The sequence below is a fragment of the Trichechus manatus genome, unplaced genomic scaffold (assembly GCF_000243295.1).
Source record: "Trichechus manatus latirostris isolate Lorelei unplaced genomic scaffold, TriManLat1.0 scaffold00041, whole genome shotgun sequence".
Lineage (NCBI taxonomy): Eukaryota > Metazoa > Chordata > Mammalia > Sirenia > Trichechidae > Trichechus > Trichechus manatus.
In genome coordinates, this window is record NW_004443977.1 from 19,572,751 (window position 1) to 19,592,882 (window position 20,132).

A 20,132-nucleotide genomic window follows, 5' to 3' on the forward strand; every position below is an offset into this window, starting at 1 on the left:
TCATTATTATTTTTTCTTCTGGTGGCTATGGGCTTCTTTTGCTGTTCTCTCTTTACTTGTTTGAGCTGTGTAGCTATTGTTTTGATTTTGTCCCTTTCTCATCTTTTGATGTGTGCATCTGTTGCTGTAAACTGACCTCTGAGCACTGCCTTTGATGTTTCCCAAAGGTTTTGATATGATTTGTTTTCATTCTTATTTGATTCTAGGCATTTGTTGATCTCATCTTTGATTTCTTCTCTTACCTAGTGGTTTTTAAGCAGTATGTTATTCAATATCCATGTATTTGATTTTTTCCTTGTTCTTTCCGTTATTAATTTCTATTTAATGACATTATGATCAGAGAAGATACTTTGCATTATCTAAATGTTTTGGATTTTGTTGAGGGTTTCCTTGTGGCCTAAAATATGGTATATTCTGGAGAATGTTCCATATGTGTTAGAAAAGAATGTGTACTTTGTAGCTCTTAATTGGAGTGTTCTAATTATGTCTCTGAGGTCAAGTTGGTTGGTTGTGACCTTAAGTCTTCTGTATCTTTATTGAGTTGCTTTCTAGATGCTCTGTTCTTTACCAATAATGGTTTGTTGATGTCTCCTACTATTATTGTGGAACTATCAATTTTTCTTTTCCGTGCTGTTAGAACTTGTTGTATGTATTTTGAGCCCTGTCATTCAACGTGTAGTGACTTACTATGGTTGTATGTTCATGGTGGATTGGTCCTTTAATCATTATATAATACCCTTCTTTGTCATTTATGGTGGATTTTGTTTTAAACTCTATTTTATCTAAGATTAGTATTGAAACTCCTGCTTTTTTTTTTGGTTGCTTTTTGTCTACATATATTTTTTCTATCCTTTGATTTTTGATAAATTTAAATAAATTTTCTTTCTAAGATGTGTCTCTTATGGAGAGCATATTGATGGATCCAGTTTTTAATCCATTCTGTCACTTGCTGTCTCTTTATGAGTACATTTAAGCCATTTACATTCAGTGTGATTATTGATAGGTGTGAGTTTATTGCTGTCATTTCATAGTGCCTTTTCCTTGTTGCTGATATATTCCTTGTTCCTCTTACTCTTCTGTGCTGAATTCCTTTTATTTGTCTACTTTCTCGGTTTCTTTCGTTTTTGTAGATTTTGTGCTTACTGAGACTTTATATTTTTCTTATATATTTTGACAAGTAGGTTTGTTAACTTTCTTTGTTGTTACCTTGAAATTTAGCCCTATTTTCCTAAGTTTAAACCAGTCTTGTTTACTTGATAAGCCTTGACTTCCTCTCCATTTGAAAGTCCTATACCTACAACATTTATTCCATGTTTTATTGTCCTGACATTGTTGTCATTTATGGATATCTGGTTTTTTGTCGTAAATTGTTTACTTTTGTTTTATCCTTGAGAGTTCATTGTCTAGTTTGGTATCTGGCTGATGTCATCTCATGTGTAAGTTCAGGTTGTTGTCTGATGTTGTTAGTTCTCCAACCAAAGATTCCCATTAATAATTCTTGTAAGTTTCTTTTGGTTTTTACATATTCCCTTAATTTCTCTTTATCTGAAAATGTCCTAAATTTCGCCATCATATTTGAGTGAGAGTATTGCAGTATATATTACTCTTGGTTGCTTTTTTTTTCTCTTTCAAGATTTTATATATGTCCTCCCATTGCTTTCTTTCCTGCATGGCTCCTGATGAGTAATCAGAGCTCAATCTTATTGTTTCCCCTTTGTATGTGACTTTTTATTTTTCTCAACCTGCTCTTAGAATTCTTTCTTTGTCTTTGATTTTAGCAAGTATGATTATGATATGTCTTGGTGTTTTTCTTTTGAAGGCTACCCTATATGGGTTTTGTTGAGGTTTTTAGGTAGACGGCTTTTCATCTTTCATGATATTAAAGAAGTTTTATGTCAGCAAATCTTCAATATCCTCTCTGTGTTGTCTGTTTCCTCCTCCAGTTTTAGAACTCTGATCACACACCATTCTTTTTTTTTTTTTTTTAATGTACCCCATGCTGTTCTCAGGGTTTCTTCATTTTTCTCTGATTTTCCCTCATAGTGGTATCCAAGGATTTGTCTTCAGTTTCACTGATCCTTTCTTCCATTGTTTCAGATTTGCTCCTAAAACCTTTTATTGCACTGTCCATTTCTGAAATATTTTTTTTTTATCATTCAGCTTTCTAATTCCTGTTTTTGTATGATTTCTAGTTGTTTATTTATTTTGACATTTGTTCCTGCATTATTTTCCTGATTTCTTCCATTGTTTTGTTTATCATTTCCATAATTTTGTCTATTTTTCCTTATTTTTGTCTGCATTTTCCCTCATCTGTTGGAGAAACCTGAATATTATGCTTATGAATTCCCTATCAGGGAGTTCTAAGGCCTTTTCTTAGCAGAAGGTCATCAGTGCTTTTATTTTGATTGCTTTCTGGAGCCATCCTCTCCTTTTATTTATTTTTTTTTTTAATATGTTTTGATATTGACTTCTGTCTCCTGGACATCCAGGAATTATTTCTTTTGTTTGTAGCTTCTAGATTTGATTGTTTCATTCTTTTTTTCTTTTTTTGTTTGTTTTATTTAGTTATGTCTGGGCAGGCAGATGTGGTATTTTTCTTATTTGCCTGCCTATGGGCATGATATGTCTCACCACCTTTTCCCAGTGAACAGAGCGGGTCACTCAGCTATGTTGCAGCAGGGTGGCTCCAGTGGGGTAAGGGGTTGGGATGGGTAGTTTGTGGCATGAACTGGGGGTGATAGGGCAGTGCTGGTGGGGAGTGCAGGGTAGGCCCAGGTGGCTGCATTGGTATCATTTGGAGCTATGGCATCCAGCACAGAATGCAGATAGGCAGAAAGAAAAGTAGATGATGTGATTTGCAGAGCTAAGTGAGTAGGTGAAAGAACAGTTAGAAAAGAGAGAAAAAAGCAAAAGAAAAGCAAAAAATGAACTTAAAAACATAAAGAAAAAGAAAAAAGGAAATAAAATGGCAGTGACGTAGGATTTGGCATGTCGGGGTGAGGCAGACCTGGCAAGGCCGTGTGCTGGTGGCTCTCTATCTGAGAGGTGTGGCTCAGTTTATGGAGAAGCAGATTGGTGGCACATAGGGCTAAATGAGTGGGAGAAAAGAAAGAAAAAGGGAAAGAAAGAAAAAAACAACAATTAAACAAGTAAAAAAAATTAAAAAAAAATATAAAAAAAAACAGCGAAAAATATGGTGATGGGGGTGCCAGTCGATGGGGGCAGGGCAAAACTGGGGTTGTGGTGAGCTGCTGTCTCTTTCCCTAGGTGGCACAGCACAACCCCTCAGGATGGAACAGAGGAAGTGTAAGGCCTAGCTGGGAGGGAGAAGGAAAAGAAGATAAGATAAAAAGAAATATAAAATATGATGCTGAGGGAGATAGCCTGTGGAGGCAGCACAGATCCGGGAAGGCCGTGTGCCTGAGGCTCTCCAGCAGAGCAGTACAACACAGTCCACCAAGAAGTTGGGGGCTGCGTACAGGGATAGGTGGATGGGAGAAAGGAAAGGAAGAAATGGAGAGAGATAGAAGAAACGATAAGAGAAAAAAAATCAGTCAACCAATAAATAAAATAGCATTGAAGGAGCTGATCTGTGATGGCAGCACAGACCAAGGGAGGCTAAATGCAGTGACTCTTTAACCGAACTGTGCAGCATGGCCCCTCCAGAAGGAAAAGAAGAGAGAGAGAATAAACACAAAGAAAAGGAAGAAAAAAAAGAAGGAGAAGAAAGGAAACAAACCAAAAAATCACAGCCTGTCAAGAAGGGGGATTGTATGTCACATGGGTCCATATGGGAGGGAGAAAGAAAAAGGAAGGAAGGGAAGAGAAAAAGAAGCAACAAAAAATGGTCTATATGTGTGTGTGTGTATAAGTATATAATATATATATCAAAAAGCAAACAAATATACAAAACAAACAAACTAAAAAGAACTAAGCAAACAAACCAAAAAAAACACAGCCAGTCAAGAAGGGGAGGGTATGGCACACAGGGTTAGCTGGGCAGGAGAAAAGAAAGGAAAGAAGAGAGAGAGAGAAAACCAAACAAAAAGTAAATAAATAATTAAAACATGTAAATTTAAAAAAAACCATGTAAACGAACACAAAATCGCACTGAAGGAGCCAGCTGGTAAGGGCAGGACAGACCTTGGCAACAGTGAGTTAGTATGTCTCTTGCTGGGCAACCATGGCCCGATGGAAAGCGGAGATGCCGCAGAGAAGGAAGAAGGATCAGGGTGGGAAAGTATGTATCCCTGGTTACCGGGTGCTCTGTCTCCTGTTGGGAACTGCATGAAGTTGCCTTCGTGTATTTCCTATCTGAATTCTATCCCAGCTTTAGCGTAAGATGTGGAATTTGGCCACATTAATTGATATGGGACCTCCACTACATAGCTCTCCTCATTCTCTGTTTTCTGTCAATTTCTTATTCCATTCAGTGCTTGAACTAGTTCTCTATTCCTTCATTTGGTACTTGGAGATCCAAGGTTGATGTTCGTATCTGTTTTACTTAGTTTTTCTGGTCTTTGCTGCAGAGGGACAGCATGGTGCTTCTGTCTATAGCCCCATATTGGCTCTGCCTCCAATATTCTAGACTCTTTGTTGTTAAACATGGACTTTAGTTTCTCTATTTCTTTAAATATCAAGTTCTCCAGAATGGTTCATAATCTTACAAGTGGTGAATAATCAACAAAATGCCCCAGTGAAATACAAACATGTCGTATTAATACTTGGTAAGTATCTAAATGATATCTTAACATGTTAACATTAAAATTTGACAAATCAGAGTAAAGGCACATCTCTAGAATTTAATTTGTGGAAGGTATCTAAGAGATTATCTGGTTCTAACTCTGTTATTTTATAGATTTAAAAAACTAATACCTGGAAACTTAACTGACTTTTCTAAGATCACAATGTAATTTGCAGTTCTCAGAACTGCTCACACCTCAACACCTCCAGTAGAATGGCCCTCAGATCTAAACTGCCCCAGTACTGTCCAGAATACACAACACTGGAAAATGTTTGCCACTGTTCATTCGTGAATACTCCTACATTCACTTTAGCTATCTCCTTATACATGATTCCTGGTTGTTTACTGGAACTAATGTATCTCACAGGTCTATTTAATCTACAGGTTCATTCATTTCTCTGTAATGTGTATCCTTAACCTCCCATTTCTGTTATTATCTGTTCTAAAAGACAAGACTAAGTTAGCGTTTATACACTATATGGAGTAAGATTTTGTACGGGATTTTGTACACGTGCAAGGATTTGCACTGGGCAAATCTGCTTCAATAGTCCTCTTTCAAGTGTTGAAAAGCAAAAATGTCACCTTGAAGGCTATGGTGAGCCTGACCCAAACCATGGTGTTTTCAATGGCATCATATGCAAACGAAAGCTGGAGAATGGCTAAGGAAGACCAAAGAATAATTGACACCTTTGAATTATGGTGTTGGTGAAGAATAGTAAATATACCATGGACTGCCAAAAGAACCAACAAATCTGTCTTGGAAGAAGTCCAGCCAGAATGCTGCTTAGAAGCAAAAATGGTGAGACTACATCTAACATAGTTTGTACATGTTATCAGGAGGGATCAGTACCTGGGGAAGGACATTATGCTTGGTAAATTAGAGGGTCAACAAAAAAGAGGAAGACCCTCAATGAGATGGATTGATACATTGGCTGCAACAATGGGCTGAAGCACAAGGATGACTGTGACCATTGGGACCATGATTTATTTCTCCTACCATAGTATAAATATTCTGAAGAAATCTAGTATTTATTCATTCTGGATTATTTTCTACATTTCCTTTTTGAGGTTAAAGTGAAATGAAACTTCAAGTGTGTTCTCTTGTTTTCTTTCTCACAGGTTATGTAAAAAATTTAACTCAGCAATGGATACAACCTTTCTTCTGGAACGTTTGCTTAAGCTTGTTGGGTCCTTTGTTCAACACAATATGAATGCAAAAGACAAAGAGGTAAGAAAATGAAGAAATAAAGCAGGGAAGAGATGGAGAAGAAAAGAACAGCTCAAAAAGGCATTCACTAGATATATAAGTGTCATAAATTTGTTGCAGAGAAAGATATACATGGTGTAGGTATTTCTTTATAAATTAAAATACATATAAACCTCTAGTATGAGAATAAAACTAAATGATGAAATATGTCAGCTACTGAATTATTAATATGCCAAAACTTCTTACACAACTTTTATTCTAAATACACTTGGAAGCTCTTTTAAAAAATGGAATAATGGAATAATAATGGATGCATAGTAAGACAGAATTTAACAACTTCAATAAAACCTTTTACTTAAAATTTTTTTAAAAACCTATCCCATTAAGTAGGATTACCCTGAGCCTGATCTGTGTCATAGTAGCAATCATAAGCAAATTAAAAATAATGGAATTACATCTAACATGGACTGAACAGAAAAATATGTTCAGTTTTAATAGTTTAAATAACTGTCAGATGCAGGAAATTTAAAAGAATATTTGAATTTAAAGATGATAACATTTTTAGCTCTTTTGATCCAGTGGGTCAAGGAATAAGACAGATTTTGAACTGGAAAACTTGTGAACTTTGATAATCTAAAAAAAAAAAAAAATCACAACTTTATTGGGGAGATTAGGGAAATAAAGTTTTTTTTGAGGAATGTCAGAGATTAAGGAACATGTCCAGAACCTGAGGTACCTAACCCAGACAGACTCATCCCACAGGTATCCCTAACCAGCCAGGTAAACTGCCAATGAGAGTAAGTACAAGGACAGACATCTGCTAGAATAAGGTGATAAATTGGTTTACAACTTGCATTGATTTTTTTATACCTTTTTTATTTTTGAAAGTAATTATGGGCTCACAAGAACTTACAAAAAGTATACTGAGATGTCTCATGTTCTTTTCATCCACTCTTATCCAAGATAAGCATCTTATATAACTATAGTACATTATCAAAACCAATTGACGTTGGCACAATACAGTTAACTAGACTACAGATCTTACTTAGATCTCACCAGTTTTTATGTATACTGTTTTTGGGGGAGAGAGCATCATAATTATGAGCTGAGACTATTACACACAAGTTTTCAAAGTCATAATGGAAATGTCTCTCATACTTTCCCTCCTTGCCCCTTTCTCTCTCTCCCTCCTTCTAACACTGTCTCTCACTTCCTCCCTTGCTTCCATCCTCCCACACTGCGTAACATCTTAGAGTCAGCACTGTGCTATGTGGTGGGGAAAGCGTGGTAAAAACAGACAGTTGTGTCCATAACCTCCTTCACTGTTATCCCTTTCCATTCTCATTCAGATCCTTAATAGGCCTTCTGATCTGTCTTCCAGCCTCCTGTCTGCCCCTAACCCACTTCTTTGTATACCAAACTCTAGGTTAATCTTCTTAAAGCACAGCTCTCATCTCATTGTTTTTCTTGCTAAAGAACCCTTAGAAATGCTTCTTCATCCACAGAATGAACTACTACAAAAAGTATTCAGTCTGCTATTATCACAAGTCCCATTCTTCCAAATTTCATAACTTGTGTTCTAGCCATATTCTACAATTTGCTGTTCTTGTACTCACATGCACATTTCCCCTCATGTTAATCTAGTCGTCTGGAAGGCTCCCTATTCTTGTTCCCATCAAAATATGTTAAGCGTTTTTTAAAAGCCACCCTACCATGAATCTCTCCTGACGGCTCCAAGCAGATACAGACTCTTCTTTCTTTAACCAGTTCACAGCATTTCATTTGTTATCTTATCATATATATATATATTTCTCCATCACATTTGGTGCTGTAGGAGTACATATCTGCTGCTAAATCATACCATTCTTTAGAACAGAGACTCTACCTGGCTCCCATTCACTCTTTGGTATCTGGAGAAGGAACATTGATATGGATCAAGCTAGATCTCCAGGCCCCCTTCTCCACAGTTTCTATCTCTTGTTATCTATTGTGACTCATAACAGGATACCCCAGGAGGTAAGTATGACTAGTTTCAAGACTTTTGGGGCTAATGCACCTACATCATGGGCCATTGTAGTAGTTTCCTAGTGCTGCCTTAACAAATTATCACAAAGGATGTGGCTTTCAACAACATAAACTTATTGTCTCACCATTCTGTAGTCTAAAATTACTAATTCAGGGTGTTAGCTGGGCCATGAACTCTCTGAAGGTTCTAGGGTAGATTCTTTATTGTCTCTTTCAGCTTCTGGTAACCTTTGGCATTCCTTGGATTGTAGTCTCATTATAACATCATCGTTACATGTCTCCTTTCCCTTCGTTACTCCATGTCTTTCTCTGTCCTCCTCTTTTTTATGGAAGCACTTGAATTGGAGTATAACTCAGCTATTCAAGTAGGATATCATGTTAACTTATCTGATAACATCTTCAAAGACCCTATTTCTAAACAATGTCACATTCACAGGGATCAAGTGTGAGGACTGCAATATAACTTTTGGGGGGACAGAATTCAACCCATAACAAGCATTCAATAGTAATATATGGGAAATGCCTAACAAAGGAAATATTTGTAAAATTAAACCTTAAAGTCTTATTAGAAAATCATGTTTCCAAAAACAAAAGAATAAATATTGTATATATGACTGACTTTGAATGAATTAGAGTTTCCTAGGTTAGTGATTAAGAAACCTAAGACCAATGTTGGGTTCAGAATCCTCTGAATGCTGGAGTCATTTGGAGTAAGGAGTTGTCCCTAACTCATGGTAACACATGCTGGGAATAAAAAGGTCAGGCTGAGGAGCAGACACTCCCAATGCCTTCTCTCCCCAAAAATCATTACTAAGGGTCTGAAACAACAGAACCATCAACAGCCATTTTCTTGTTCCCATCCCCCAGCACTCCTGAATATTTTAGTTACATGGAAGAGATGAGGGTCACACTTTCCTCTCTCTTCTCTTTGGAAGTAGTTTGTAGAGAAAAATCTTGATTGTTTCTAAAGGATCATTCAAGGAGAGACTTGGCTCATGATGTGTGATTTGTATATCTGTTTTCTAATTTGAATATCATGCATAAGACTTTTATTACTGAACAATTAATCATTATTAAATTATTGAGTTAAGTCTATATACATTTTTTTAAATCTCATTAAGGGTATACAAGTCCCACATTTAACCAGAATTAAAATAATTCTTCAGGTACAGTTATTTCCCTGTGATTTAATCTGTAAGTGTTAATTTTATGCCCACCTCCTTACCCAAAAGAATGGCGGATTTGCTGACTTTGTAACTGATATGCCTGGTCTCCAACTTGGCTAGCAGGAATTCTCAGCAATGATGACAATCATTCTAGGACTTAGAAGTCAAATATTTTATGGCCAGCCTCCAATGACCTGGAAAACAGTTTAGAGGTTACTCTGGAGGCTGATAGTTGTTCTGTCAGAAGGCCAAGATCACACAATTTGATCTTTTGCTAATGTAATGGACTTGTATCAAAATAAGTTTGCTTATAAATGAACATTCAATGGGCTTCACATGTTCCATGTTATTAATGAATAATAATTCTAATAATGAGATAATGATATTTATAAGAACTACCACAGACCAAGGGGTTATCCTTGCACAGACCTGATAGTAAGTAGTTTATATTTTTTCTCCTAAAAGTTCTCACAGTATCTCTGTGTAAGTCCAATTTTAAAAATGGGGAGCCCAGGCTCCAAGGCTTTAAATGACTTGACCAAAGACACAATGTCTACTAAGGGGCTGAGTCAGAATTTCATTGTGACTTTCTCTGACTAAAACCCATGTGTTTACTACTGTGATAATATATATTATGTTTTCTTAACCTCTTTTTAAAAAGACTCAAAATTAAGTAAATGATTTCATCCTCACTTCCTTTTCTCTTTCTTTTCTTTCCTTCCTCCCTCATCCTTTCTTCCTTCCTTCCTTTTTAAAATTAAATTTTCACTCTCTCATGGAAAGTATCAGATTTAATGATCACAACTAAGATGCAACAATCTACAGGACAGGTCCACTAATGTTATATCAATTGCTCTAATATACTCTTGTAGGTGGTCATTTGGAAATGCTGATGGTGTAGTGGTTAAGAGCTATGGCTGCTAACCAAAAGGTCAGCAGTTCGAATTCACCAGGGGCTCCTTTGAAACCATATGAAGCAGCTCTACTCTGTCCTATAGGGTCACTATGAGTCAGAGTTGACTTGATGGCAATTTTTTTTTTTTTTTAGTTATGCATTGTTTTACCCACATTTAAAGATATGGACCCTGATCCTCAGAGAGGCCAAGTAACTGTCCTGCAGTCACACAGCCAATATAAAGCAAAGCCAAGAGGAGAGACTGTTCTGCAGATGATGGCAGGATAGTGTCTTCATGGAAGAACATGTAAAGGAAGCCAATGGGGTCATTAAAATTCAAACTTTAATCTTCACAAGGCAGATTATTTCCCTCAGCACCCATTGACTTAGTGATTTTAATGAATAATACTCAATAATTTCTTGAGCTGTGCTTTGGAGTTAGGAAGTGGTTGGAAAGGGCTCGGTCAAGGATAAAATTTTCTCTTTAACACCTTTTATTTTTTTTTACATTTCCAAGATTATTGTAGTTTACAAGAGACTTTATTCTACCTTTTGTTTTATGACTGAAATCTCAGAGAATTCTTAGAAATACATGGATTGGCAACTACACATTTAAAATTTTTACAGCATAGAATTTTCTTATGTAAAAATCTAGCTTATATTCTGATAATAGATTAAAGTTAGACTTGGAGGATTTTTACGTGCTATATGGGAAGGTAAGTTGCTTGAAATTCATGTGGTTTTCTTTTTGCCGAACTATTAACATACAACTCTAGCATGAAAGTTGATATTTAGTTTTGCCCTTTGAAGAGCCTAGTAGAAATGAGGAATATGTATTAATCCCTTGATACTTAATGTGAGGCCATGTACACAGATGATGCTCAGCAAATTATGGGTTTTTGAAGGCTTTTTCCCTCACTCAAGCAAACACTGCATCTTGTTTTAATAGGGCTTCAGCTATACCAAATCTAACCAAATCCCCTGAAATGCCACTATATAGGCGACATGGTGAGAGTAGTTTTTTCTTTCAATATCAGCATCTAAGAGGACATAGCTCTACCAGAATTTCTGTAATTTGCATGAGAACCAATTTGCAGCACAGTTACCTGACATGCATGCTAACAATGCAGATTCCTTGGCTTCACTGCAAAACCTCTGAAGTGGGAACCCGGCTTCAGGTCCTCAGATGATTCGTACAAAATATAGGTACAATTCAAGACTATTTCTATGCTAACTGCTCATGTTTGTCCTTAAAAAACAAAATAAACAAACAAAAAAATCCATTTTCATGGAATAAATTCTGACTCATAGTAACCCTATTGGACAGAGTAGAACTCCCCATAGGATTTCCAAGGAATGGCTGGTGCATTTGAAAAGCAGACCTCTTGGCTATTAGTGGCACTCTTAACCACTGCACCACCAGAGCTCTCCTTACCCCTTCCCGTAATCCCACAATGGGAAACTCCTATTATATGTGAGAAAAATGAGTTAATAAAGGATAATTATATTTCCTTTCATCACATTCAGTTTCTCTAGCAATCCTTTCTATGTTGGCTGTTAGCTTCGGATTTTCTGTGCAAATGGAGCATTCGATGAACTGGTTGTTGTCATGTCTATTCCGACTCATAGTGGCTCCAGGTGTGTCACAACAGAATTGTGCTCCACAGAGTTTCCATTAGATGATTTTTTGGATGTAGATTGCTAGACCTTTTCTCCGAGGCACCCCTTGGTGGGCTTGAACCTCCAGCCTTTTGGTTAGCTGCTCAGCACGTTAACCATTTGCACCATCCAGGAACTCCAAGTGTGGTGTTAGGGATTCCTAAATCCACAGACAATTGACCAAGTGTAATTTGGAAAGTCCAGTTCTGCCAACAGATTTGACCTTCATCCACACAAAATCTTTTATGCTTTTCAATAGGTAGCAAATTTGAAACAATAATTTTTATTGTTCCTTTAAAAATTTTTCTACACAGGCCCTTTATCCCTCTTATATTGATAACCAATATCATGGATTGAGTTGTGTCCCCCCAAAAATGTGTGTAGCAACCTGGTTAGGTCATGATTCCCAGTATTGTATGATTGTGTTATCTGATGTGATTTCCTTATGTGTTGTAAACTCTACCACTATGACGAGATTATACGTGATCTCCTCATGTGTTGTAAATTCTATCACTGTGATGAGGTTATACTGATGAGGTTGACAAGATTAGTGTCTTAATGCAATCACTTTTGAGATATAAAAGAGAGAAGGTATCAGAGACATGGAAGAACCTCATACCACCAAGAAAGCAGTGCCGGGAGCAGAGTGCATCCTTTGGTCCTGAGGTTCCTGTGCTGAGATGCTCCCAGACCAAGGAAAGACTGATGACAAGGAAGTTCCTCTGGAGCTGACAGAGGGAGAGAGAGAGAGAGACTTTTCCTGGAGCTGATGCCCTGAATTTGGACTTGTAGCCTACTAGACTGTGAACAGAATAAATTTCTCTTTGCTAAATCCATCCACTTGTGGTATTTCTGTTAGAGCAGCACTAGATGACTAAGACAATCAACAAAAGTTTAACAGTTCTATAATCTAACCACAATCTATGAACAATACATATCTCAAGTTTTTTTTCTTTTTGAATAGTTCTCTTAACTAAAAATAATAATAATATGGTGTTTGTTGAACAATATGATGATCATAATTAATATCACTGAACTATGTATGTAAAGATAGTAGAAATGGCAAACATTTTAATTCCTGTACCCTTACTACAATAAAAAAATGGAAGAAGAAATATAATAATGATTATAATAGCAATGCTGCTTCTTAGAGAATGACTTTGTTCCAGGCACTATCCTTAGGGCTGCTTTCATTTAATCCTCACAGCAATCTTATGAGCTATTCTTATTAGTTTATTATTATTGTCCACATTGAGCACATGAGCAAACTAAGGCTCAGACAGTTAAGTAACTAATTCAATGTCACACATTCTGGCCTACCGACCATCCTCTTAGACATTGCACATCCTTTCTGCCACTTCTTCAGACATAGTGCCACAATTGCCTTCAATGCACTCTCCTTTTTTAATTTTTAATTTTAATTTTTGAAAAAATATAAAAAACTCAACATTTGCAAATTCAACATTTTTCACACGTACAATTCAATAAAAACAGTAACATTAAACATGTGTGAACATCATCAATATTCATTGCCAAATTTTCCATCCCCGTAAAGAAAAACTCTGTATTACCTGAAAAATGATTCTCCCCTTTCTCTGTCCTTCTTTGCCTTGTAACCACTATTAAACACTAATCTTTATACCTTTATCTATTCTAGATACTTCATATTAGTATAATCATACAAATACACTCTACTTACTTCTATTTATTTAAACCTTACACCATATTCCAGGTTACCCTCAATTCCTAACTCCTCAAGAAGCCTTTTCTCATGATTGTAGTCCTCACAAAACTCTCTCAGAATTCCCAGAGTAGCTCATTAATGTTTTAATATTTTATGTATCTTGTCTTCTTTGACTGGATCCTTCCAAAGTGTTAGTTCTCATCTTTTACACCTCCCACAGGTTCTAGCACTGCTTTGGCAAGATACTGCACGCTCATTTCAAGCTTGCTTGCTTGTAACATCTTCCAAACCAGATACCTACCTGAATACCGAAAGCTTTCCTTAAAGCAAGTCCTTTTATGAGCTGTGTGTCTTGCACAAGGGATGTTGACTCCTTTGTACTCATCTCTGAAACCCATACAGGTGAGCTGATAGTTTTCAGAAGCTGATCTTCAGGCCAAGTCACCAAAGGCTAATTGTACCTTATTTGGATTAAAATCAATCACTTAAATCTTTTAAAATAATTTTGGAGTTTAATTCCAATTGGAGCTGAAAGTTATCCCATGTCTATTCTCTTAAGGACAATTGGAATCTCAATTTTTGCAGGGAAACCAGGCCTTAATCAGGATTGACGAATTGTGTGACATCATGACTAACTCCTCACTGGGTTCACCATACTACAGATTCATAAGAATTATACATTCAGAATTAAAGGAAGAATATTTGCCTTGCCTTGATGTAAATTATGATGATAAACTGAAAAGCGTCACTGACTCTTCAATAAACTACCACAATCCTCAAAACGGTAAAGTGTTATCTGGTGAAAATGAGGAAGCACAAAATAACCAGAACTATGGTATTTTCTCAAGGATGGGAAGAGAAGGTGATTGAGTTAAGGACCTAGATATACACAGATTAAATCATGCTGATAATAAAAGATTCAGAAATACCAAATGTTTAGGATTGCAAGAAGCAGACTACAGAAAGGTGCCCCTTAGTACTTTTCAACATTAATCAAGCACATTGATGCCAAGAACATATCTCACACCACTTCAAATTCTATATAGAGCAGTTCTCAAACACGATTACACTTTGGAGTGACCTAACTTGTTGCCATCCAAGCAATTTCAACTCATGGCGACCCCATGTGTTACAGAACAAAACTGGACCATCGGATTTTCTTGGCTGTAATCTTTACAGGACCAGATCACCAGGCCTTTCTTGCACAGCACTGCTGAATGGGTTCAAATTGCTGATCTTTAGGTTAGTTGTCGAGCAACAATTGTTAGCACCTCCTAGGGACCCTCTCTCCCGTTAGTCTCTTTGACATCCAATATACCTACAACTTCAAGCTATTTTCTGTATGAATAGTTCTAAAAATGTTTAACTAAATAACTCAAAGACAAGTGAATTTTTGGCATAGCTGCTAGACTTTAGAAGAACTGAACTTCTAAGTTATTATCCATAGTTGGATTGATTGATTTATGTCATCCTACCAATACTGATGACCTCTTGAGGAGAAGTTGCAGTCACAGCATGTCTGAAGAGGTTGAGATGGTGAGGGACAGGGGTATTGAGTGTGCATCCATCCTTCATGAAACTTCATGGAGAAGGATCTGGGATATTCTGAGGAGGAGTTAACTAGAGGCAGATGCAGAGAGAATGGTGTGTATTCCCAGCAGAGGCTGGAACTAGAGGACAGACAGGAGGACAGAACTGAGGTGCTCACAGAGAAGGTCATGAGGGAATGAGATAGGATTACTTTAGAAGCATGTGAGGACCGCACTAGAATCTCCTTCTCACTGGACATAGTTTCAGGTCTTGGTGTGTTGATGTTGGAAATGACTAAAAATAATATTAATAATAATGCGGTCAAATTTGTTTTAGAAGTTCACAAGTATCATGTAAATTGTAGTACTGAATTTGTTTAAGCTTTTTATTTGGTCTTTGACAAAAATATCATTTCTGATTAAGTCAATTGACATTTTGCTTTCTAGGGAGACAATGGTACTATCAGTGTTGCACTGAATTTGGTTTCTTTCAGACCACAGATTCAAAGAACCAGCCCTTCACTGGATTGCCTTTCAGGTAAAGGGTCTGCATTTATTTCTGTTTGTCACTAGAAACCATGATAGTAGGTCTTTTGTTGGTTTGTTTGTTTTTCCATAGTCAAATTGATCAGACTGGCCAATTTGAAATTGGTGAAAACTTAAGGGAGAAATCTTCTGGATGGAAGTTTGAGAAATTAATAATATTCCAATAAGATATGTAGAATCCAATATCAGTTTTCCGAATCTAACTGAATTAGTAGCTGCCAGGAAACACTCTATAGGTTTTAGAGAATGAATAAGAATAAATAAAACAGTAGTCTCATTCTTACTGGTTGGCATTACAGGGTCATTTTGTTTAACACCCTTTTACCAAGAAGGTACTTGGTGTGTTATTGAAAAATCCAATTAAGGAAGATGGGTGACAGCAAAGTTGTAAATAAAGAAGGCAATTTCTCCATCTCTTTTGAATTTTATGTCAGCCAAGATTTGCTGGTTGTATGAAGCAAGACAGATCACCCTTAGTCAAATTCTCTCTCATTGGTTTATGAGCCTTTGTTCATATTGACTGCATTTGTAGAGCAAGATACTGTTTCTGATCTCTAGATTTGTCCACTAGAAACAGAACCTAACAAATATGAAGAACTTTAAAGGCAATTTTATAGTTAAAATTGTGGGAAGAGCATTCTTGATATGAATCAAATTATGTCTGTGTGTAGATATCTTCTACATGATAATGCATAGATACCATAATATGTAAAAATATCTTGTACGGTAAAATCATGATAAAGTATAAACTTGGAGGTAAAGAAGTATGAACTTCGAGCCTATAATTTCTCCTATGAAAGTCCCCCAAACTCAAACTTTCTGATGAGGAATGGAGCTATGACTTAGTCAAAGTCAAGTGTACTAATTGGACCAAGCTTTTTAAGAGTAATGTCTATGGTAAAGGTACCTGTATTGGGACAAACACCTACTGTAGCCACACTTCTTTTGGTGTCTGCTCCAAGAGTGTGGAGAAAAGTCCCATTCACATTATCAGCCCTTTGTTCCTTTACATATCATTTTTCTCCTAGGACACAGGAGTAGAAATCTTTCTGATTGACACCCTTCTTTAGTATTTCTTTGATGTTCTAAACCCTCAGGGCTAGAACAAGTAGAACTGGATGGGTTTGAGGAGCCCTGGGGCATGCTTCTCTGCATTAGAGGCAGTCTTTCACTCTCACTGCCTCTATACTCTCTTCCTTCTTAACAGGCAGACAGGCTATTCATTGAATTTTCCTCCTTCCACAGTGGTTACTAGTCCTTGTTCAAGTGTGGACTTGTTGGGAAGGCAAAGGAAATAATTTTCTGCTTTCTTGTCCTGAAGCCCTAGGTGGATTCCTGAAAACAGCAGCATGTGGTGTCCATAGCCTCCTCACTAAAGTTCTATATTGAGTTGTCCAAGAATCCTATAGACAATTACTTTTCTGGCCACATTAATCTGTGCTTACCTATTAGAAGACCTCATAGAAGGAGAGGAAGAACTAGGATAGATAGATAGAGAGAGAGACAGAGACAGAGAGAGACAATTTTCCTTCTTAAACTGAAGAAATCCTTTTAGCTATTTTAAGTAACTCAGAACTCAGGGGAAAACAAAACAACTGAAAAACCAAAAAAACCACAACAATCTTTCTGTAAATTTCTTTTTACATTCTTCAATCCTACTCTCCAGCACCTAAAATTTTGTCTCATTTTCTTTGCAGTTATTATGTTCAACAATGTTCTGATTTCTTTGGCCCTGTGTTTAATTATGATTCATTGAACACGGGTGTTATGTTCACTAACCTGTACTACGGTGGCTTCAATGTGAGGGGAAGCAAAATCATCTTTTCCAACGGTTCCTTTGATCCTTGGCACATTCTGGGAATCACAAAGGATATCAGTAAAGATTTGCCTGCTGTCTTCATTAAAGGTAACCATTGTGAACAGCTAAGGCCTACAAATAGGATGAAATATGTCAGCATGTAATAATAAATTAAGAAGGCTACATTGGTTCAGTAGTTGAATTCTTGCCTTCAATATGGGAGAACCAGGTTGGATTACAGGACAATACACATCATGTACAGCCATCGCCTGTCTGTCATTGGAGGCTTGTGTGTGTTATGATGCTGAAGAGTTTCAGTTGAGCTTCCAAACTAAGGCAAACTAGGAAGAAAGATCTGGTGATCTATTTCTTCACATCAACCAATGAAAACCATATGGGTCACAATGGTTTGATCTGCAACCAGACACAGAAATAGCCCAGCACCAGGAAGCAATTAGATCTGTTTTGTATGGGGTCGCCATGAGTTGAGGGTCTACTTGTATCCACAATCAACACCTATGGAAGCAGCAGTAAATAAAAGAAACGATGCATTGCATTGGGCAAATCTGCTGCAAAAGATTTCTTTAATGAGTTAAAAAGCAAAGATGTCCCTTGAAGGACTAAGGTGTACCTGACCCAAGCCATGGTGTTTTCAATCCCTTCATATGCATGTGAAAGCTGGACAATGAATAAGGAAGACTGAAGAAGAATCGATGCTTTTGAATTATGGTTTTGGTGAGCAATACTGTATATACTATGGACTTTCAAAAGAATGAACAAATCTTCCTTGGAAGAACTACAGCCAGAATGCTCATTAGAAGCGAGGATTGTGAGATTTTCTCTTCCTCAAGAAGGACCAGTCCCTGTAGAAGGACATCATGCTTGTTAGAGGGTCAGCAAAAAAAAGGAGACCCTCAACGAGATGAGTTTAACAATGGCAGCAACAGTGAGCTCAATTATAATAAGGATTGCGAGGATGGCACAGGACGCGACAGCATTTTGTTTTGTTGTACACAGGTCACTATGAATCGGAATCTACTTGATGGCACTGAAGAACAAGAACATAGCCACATGTAGCTCATGGTGGCTACCATATTGAACAATGAAGGTTAAACTTTACATGTATAATCTCATTATATTCTCCTAACAATCAAGGGTAATTGCCATCACATTTCTCATTTTAAAGGTAAGGAAACTGACCATAAAACCAATAAACCCGTTGCTGTGGATTTGACCCTGACTCTTGATGACTCTGTGTGTGTCAGAGTAGAAGTATGCTCCATAGTGTTTTCAATGGCTGACTTTTTTTTTTTTAAATGGAAGTAGATATCCAGACCTTTCTTCTGAGGCATATCTGGATGGATTCAAACCTCCAGGCTTTCTGATAGCAGAGGAACATATCAACAGTTTGTACCACCCAGGGACTTATACAGAGGTTAAGACAACTGGCCTAAGACTCACACTGTAATAAGTAGTAGGACCAGAACTCAAAGCCAAGGAGCCTCACTGGAGGTCTTGCTCATTAGCCATTGTGCCACCTGCTTCCCAAGTTGTTTGGCAATCTAAGTTCTTGTGATTTAAAAAAGACCTTGAAAACCTGAGAAAGCCATTGCAAATGCCTCTTTTTCATGGAAATTAGTAAGAAGGAGTGCTCAGATTCATTCACTTAAAAATATTTATGGAGAGTCTTCTTGTGTCAGATGCTGTGCTGGATGCACTAGATGTGTAACGGTGCACACAGTCACTGCTCCAAGGAGCTACTCATCATACATGTGAGATGAACATCAATCAAATAACTGTAGCGAGAGCTTTTCTGGGTCACAGATGTCTGAACAAAATCGAGAAAGACAAGAAGTTTAGAACTCACCCGTTCGTAAGTAATCTCCTTGGTCACTGGGACTGGATCTTATTCAACTTTGAATCCATGATGCCTAGTACATGGTTGATGTTCAGGGATTGTATGCTGAATGAAAATTCTACTCATGAAATTATAAAAATGAAGAGAACCTGGTAAGAAGAACAAAATCTTATCCTCAGGTTGTTCGTATTGGCTGAAGAAAAGACCACTTATCTGTAACTAGAGAATAACTTGAAGTATTGAGGCACAGTTTGTAGATAAATATGCATTTTCCACTTCACCTCCATTTCTACTTCTTTTTTATTATCCCATTTCTAATTGATCTTGTATTCGACTAGTTCTTGTGCTCATTGAAAATATAGTTTTATGGCTCATTATACTAGATAATAATAAAATCAAGATGGTATAATAATCTGCTTTTTCTTTTTGAATTTCATTATGTATTCTTGAATATTTATAATTTATGTATGTGTCAGAACGATTATTTTATACTTCAGCATGTTGAAATTTGGCCCTCGGTCAAAACTAAATGCTGTAAGTCAGTTGAGGCAATTCAATGCCTGACAATCTTTACAGTTTTTATTTAGGAGGTGGAAGGAACAAAGTGGGGCTAGAAATGTAGTAGTAGAAAATTAGTAGTTAGTCATGTCAGCCTGGAGAGAGGGATAGTTTGCAACTTTTGTTGTTGTACAATAATAACCAGTTTTGACTCCTACTCATGGCGAACTCATGTGTTTCAGAGTAGTGTTGTGCTCTATAGGGTTTTCAATGGCTATGATCTTCTGGAAGTAGAGCACCAGGACTTTCTTCCAAGGCACTTCTGGGTGGCTTCAAACTGCCAGTCTTTCAGTTAGTAGCAGAGCACTTAATGATTGCATCACCCAGAGACTCCTTGTGATTGTAGTGGGTCCTTGTTTTTGTCTATCTTCACACATGTTTACAGGGTGGTGTTATTTGTGCTTAATCTCATCACAGTCAGGATGTCACCTCATCTGAAGTTGAAATTCTGTGAAATTGTTTA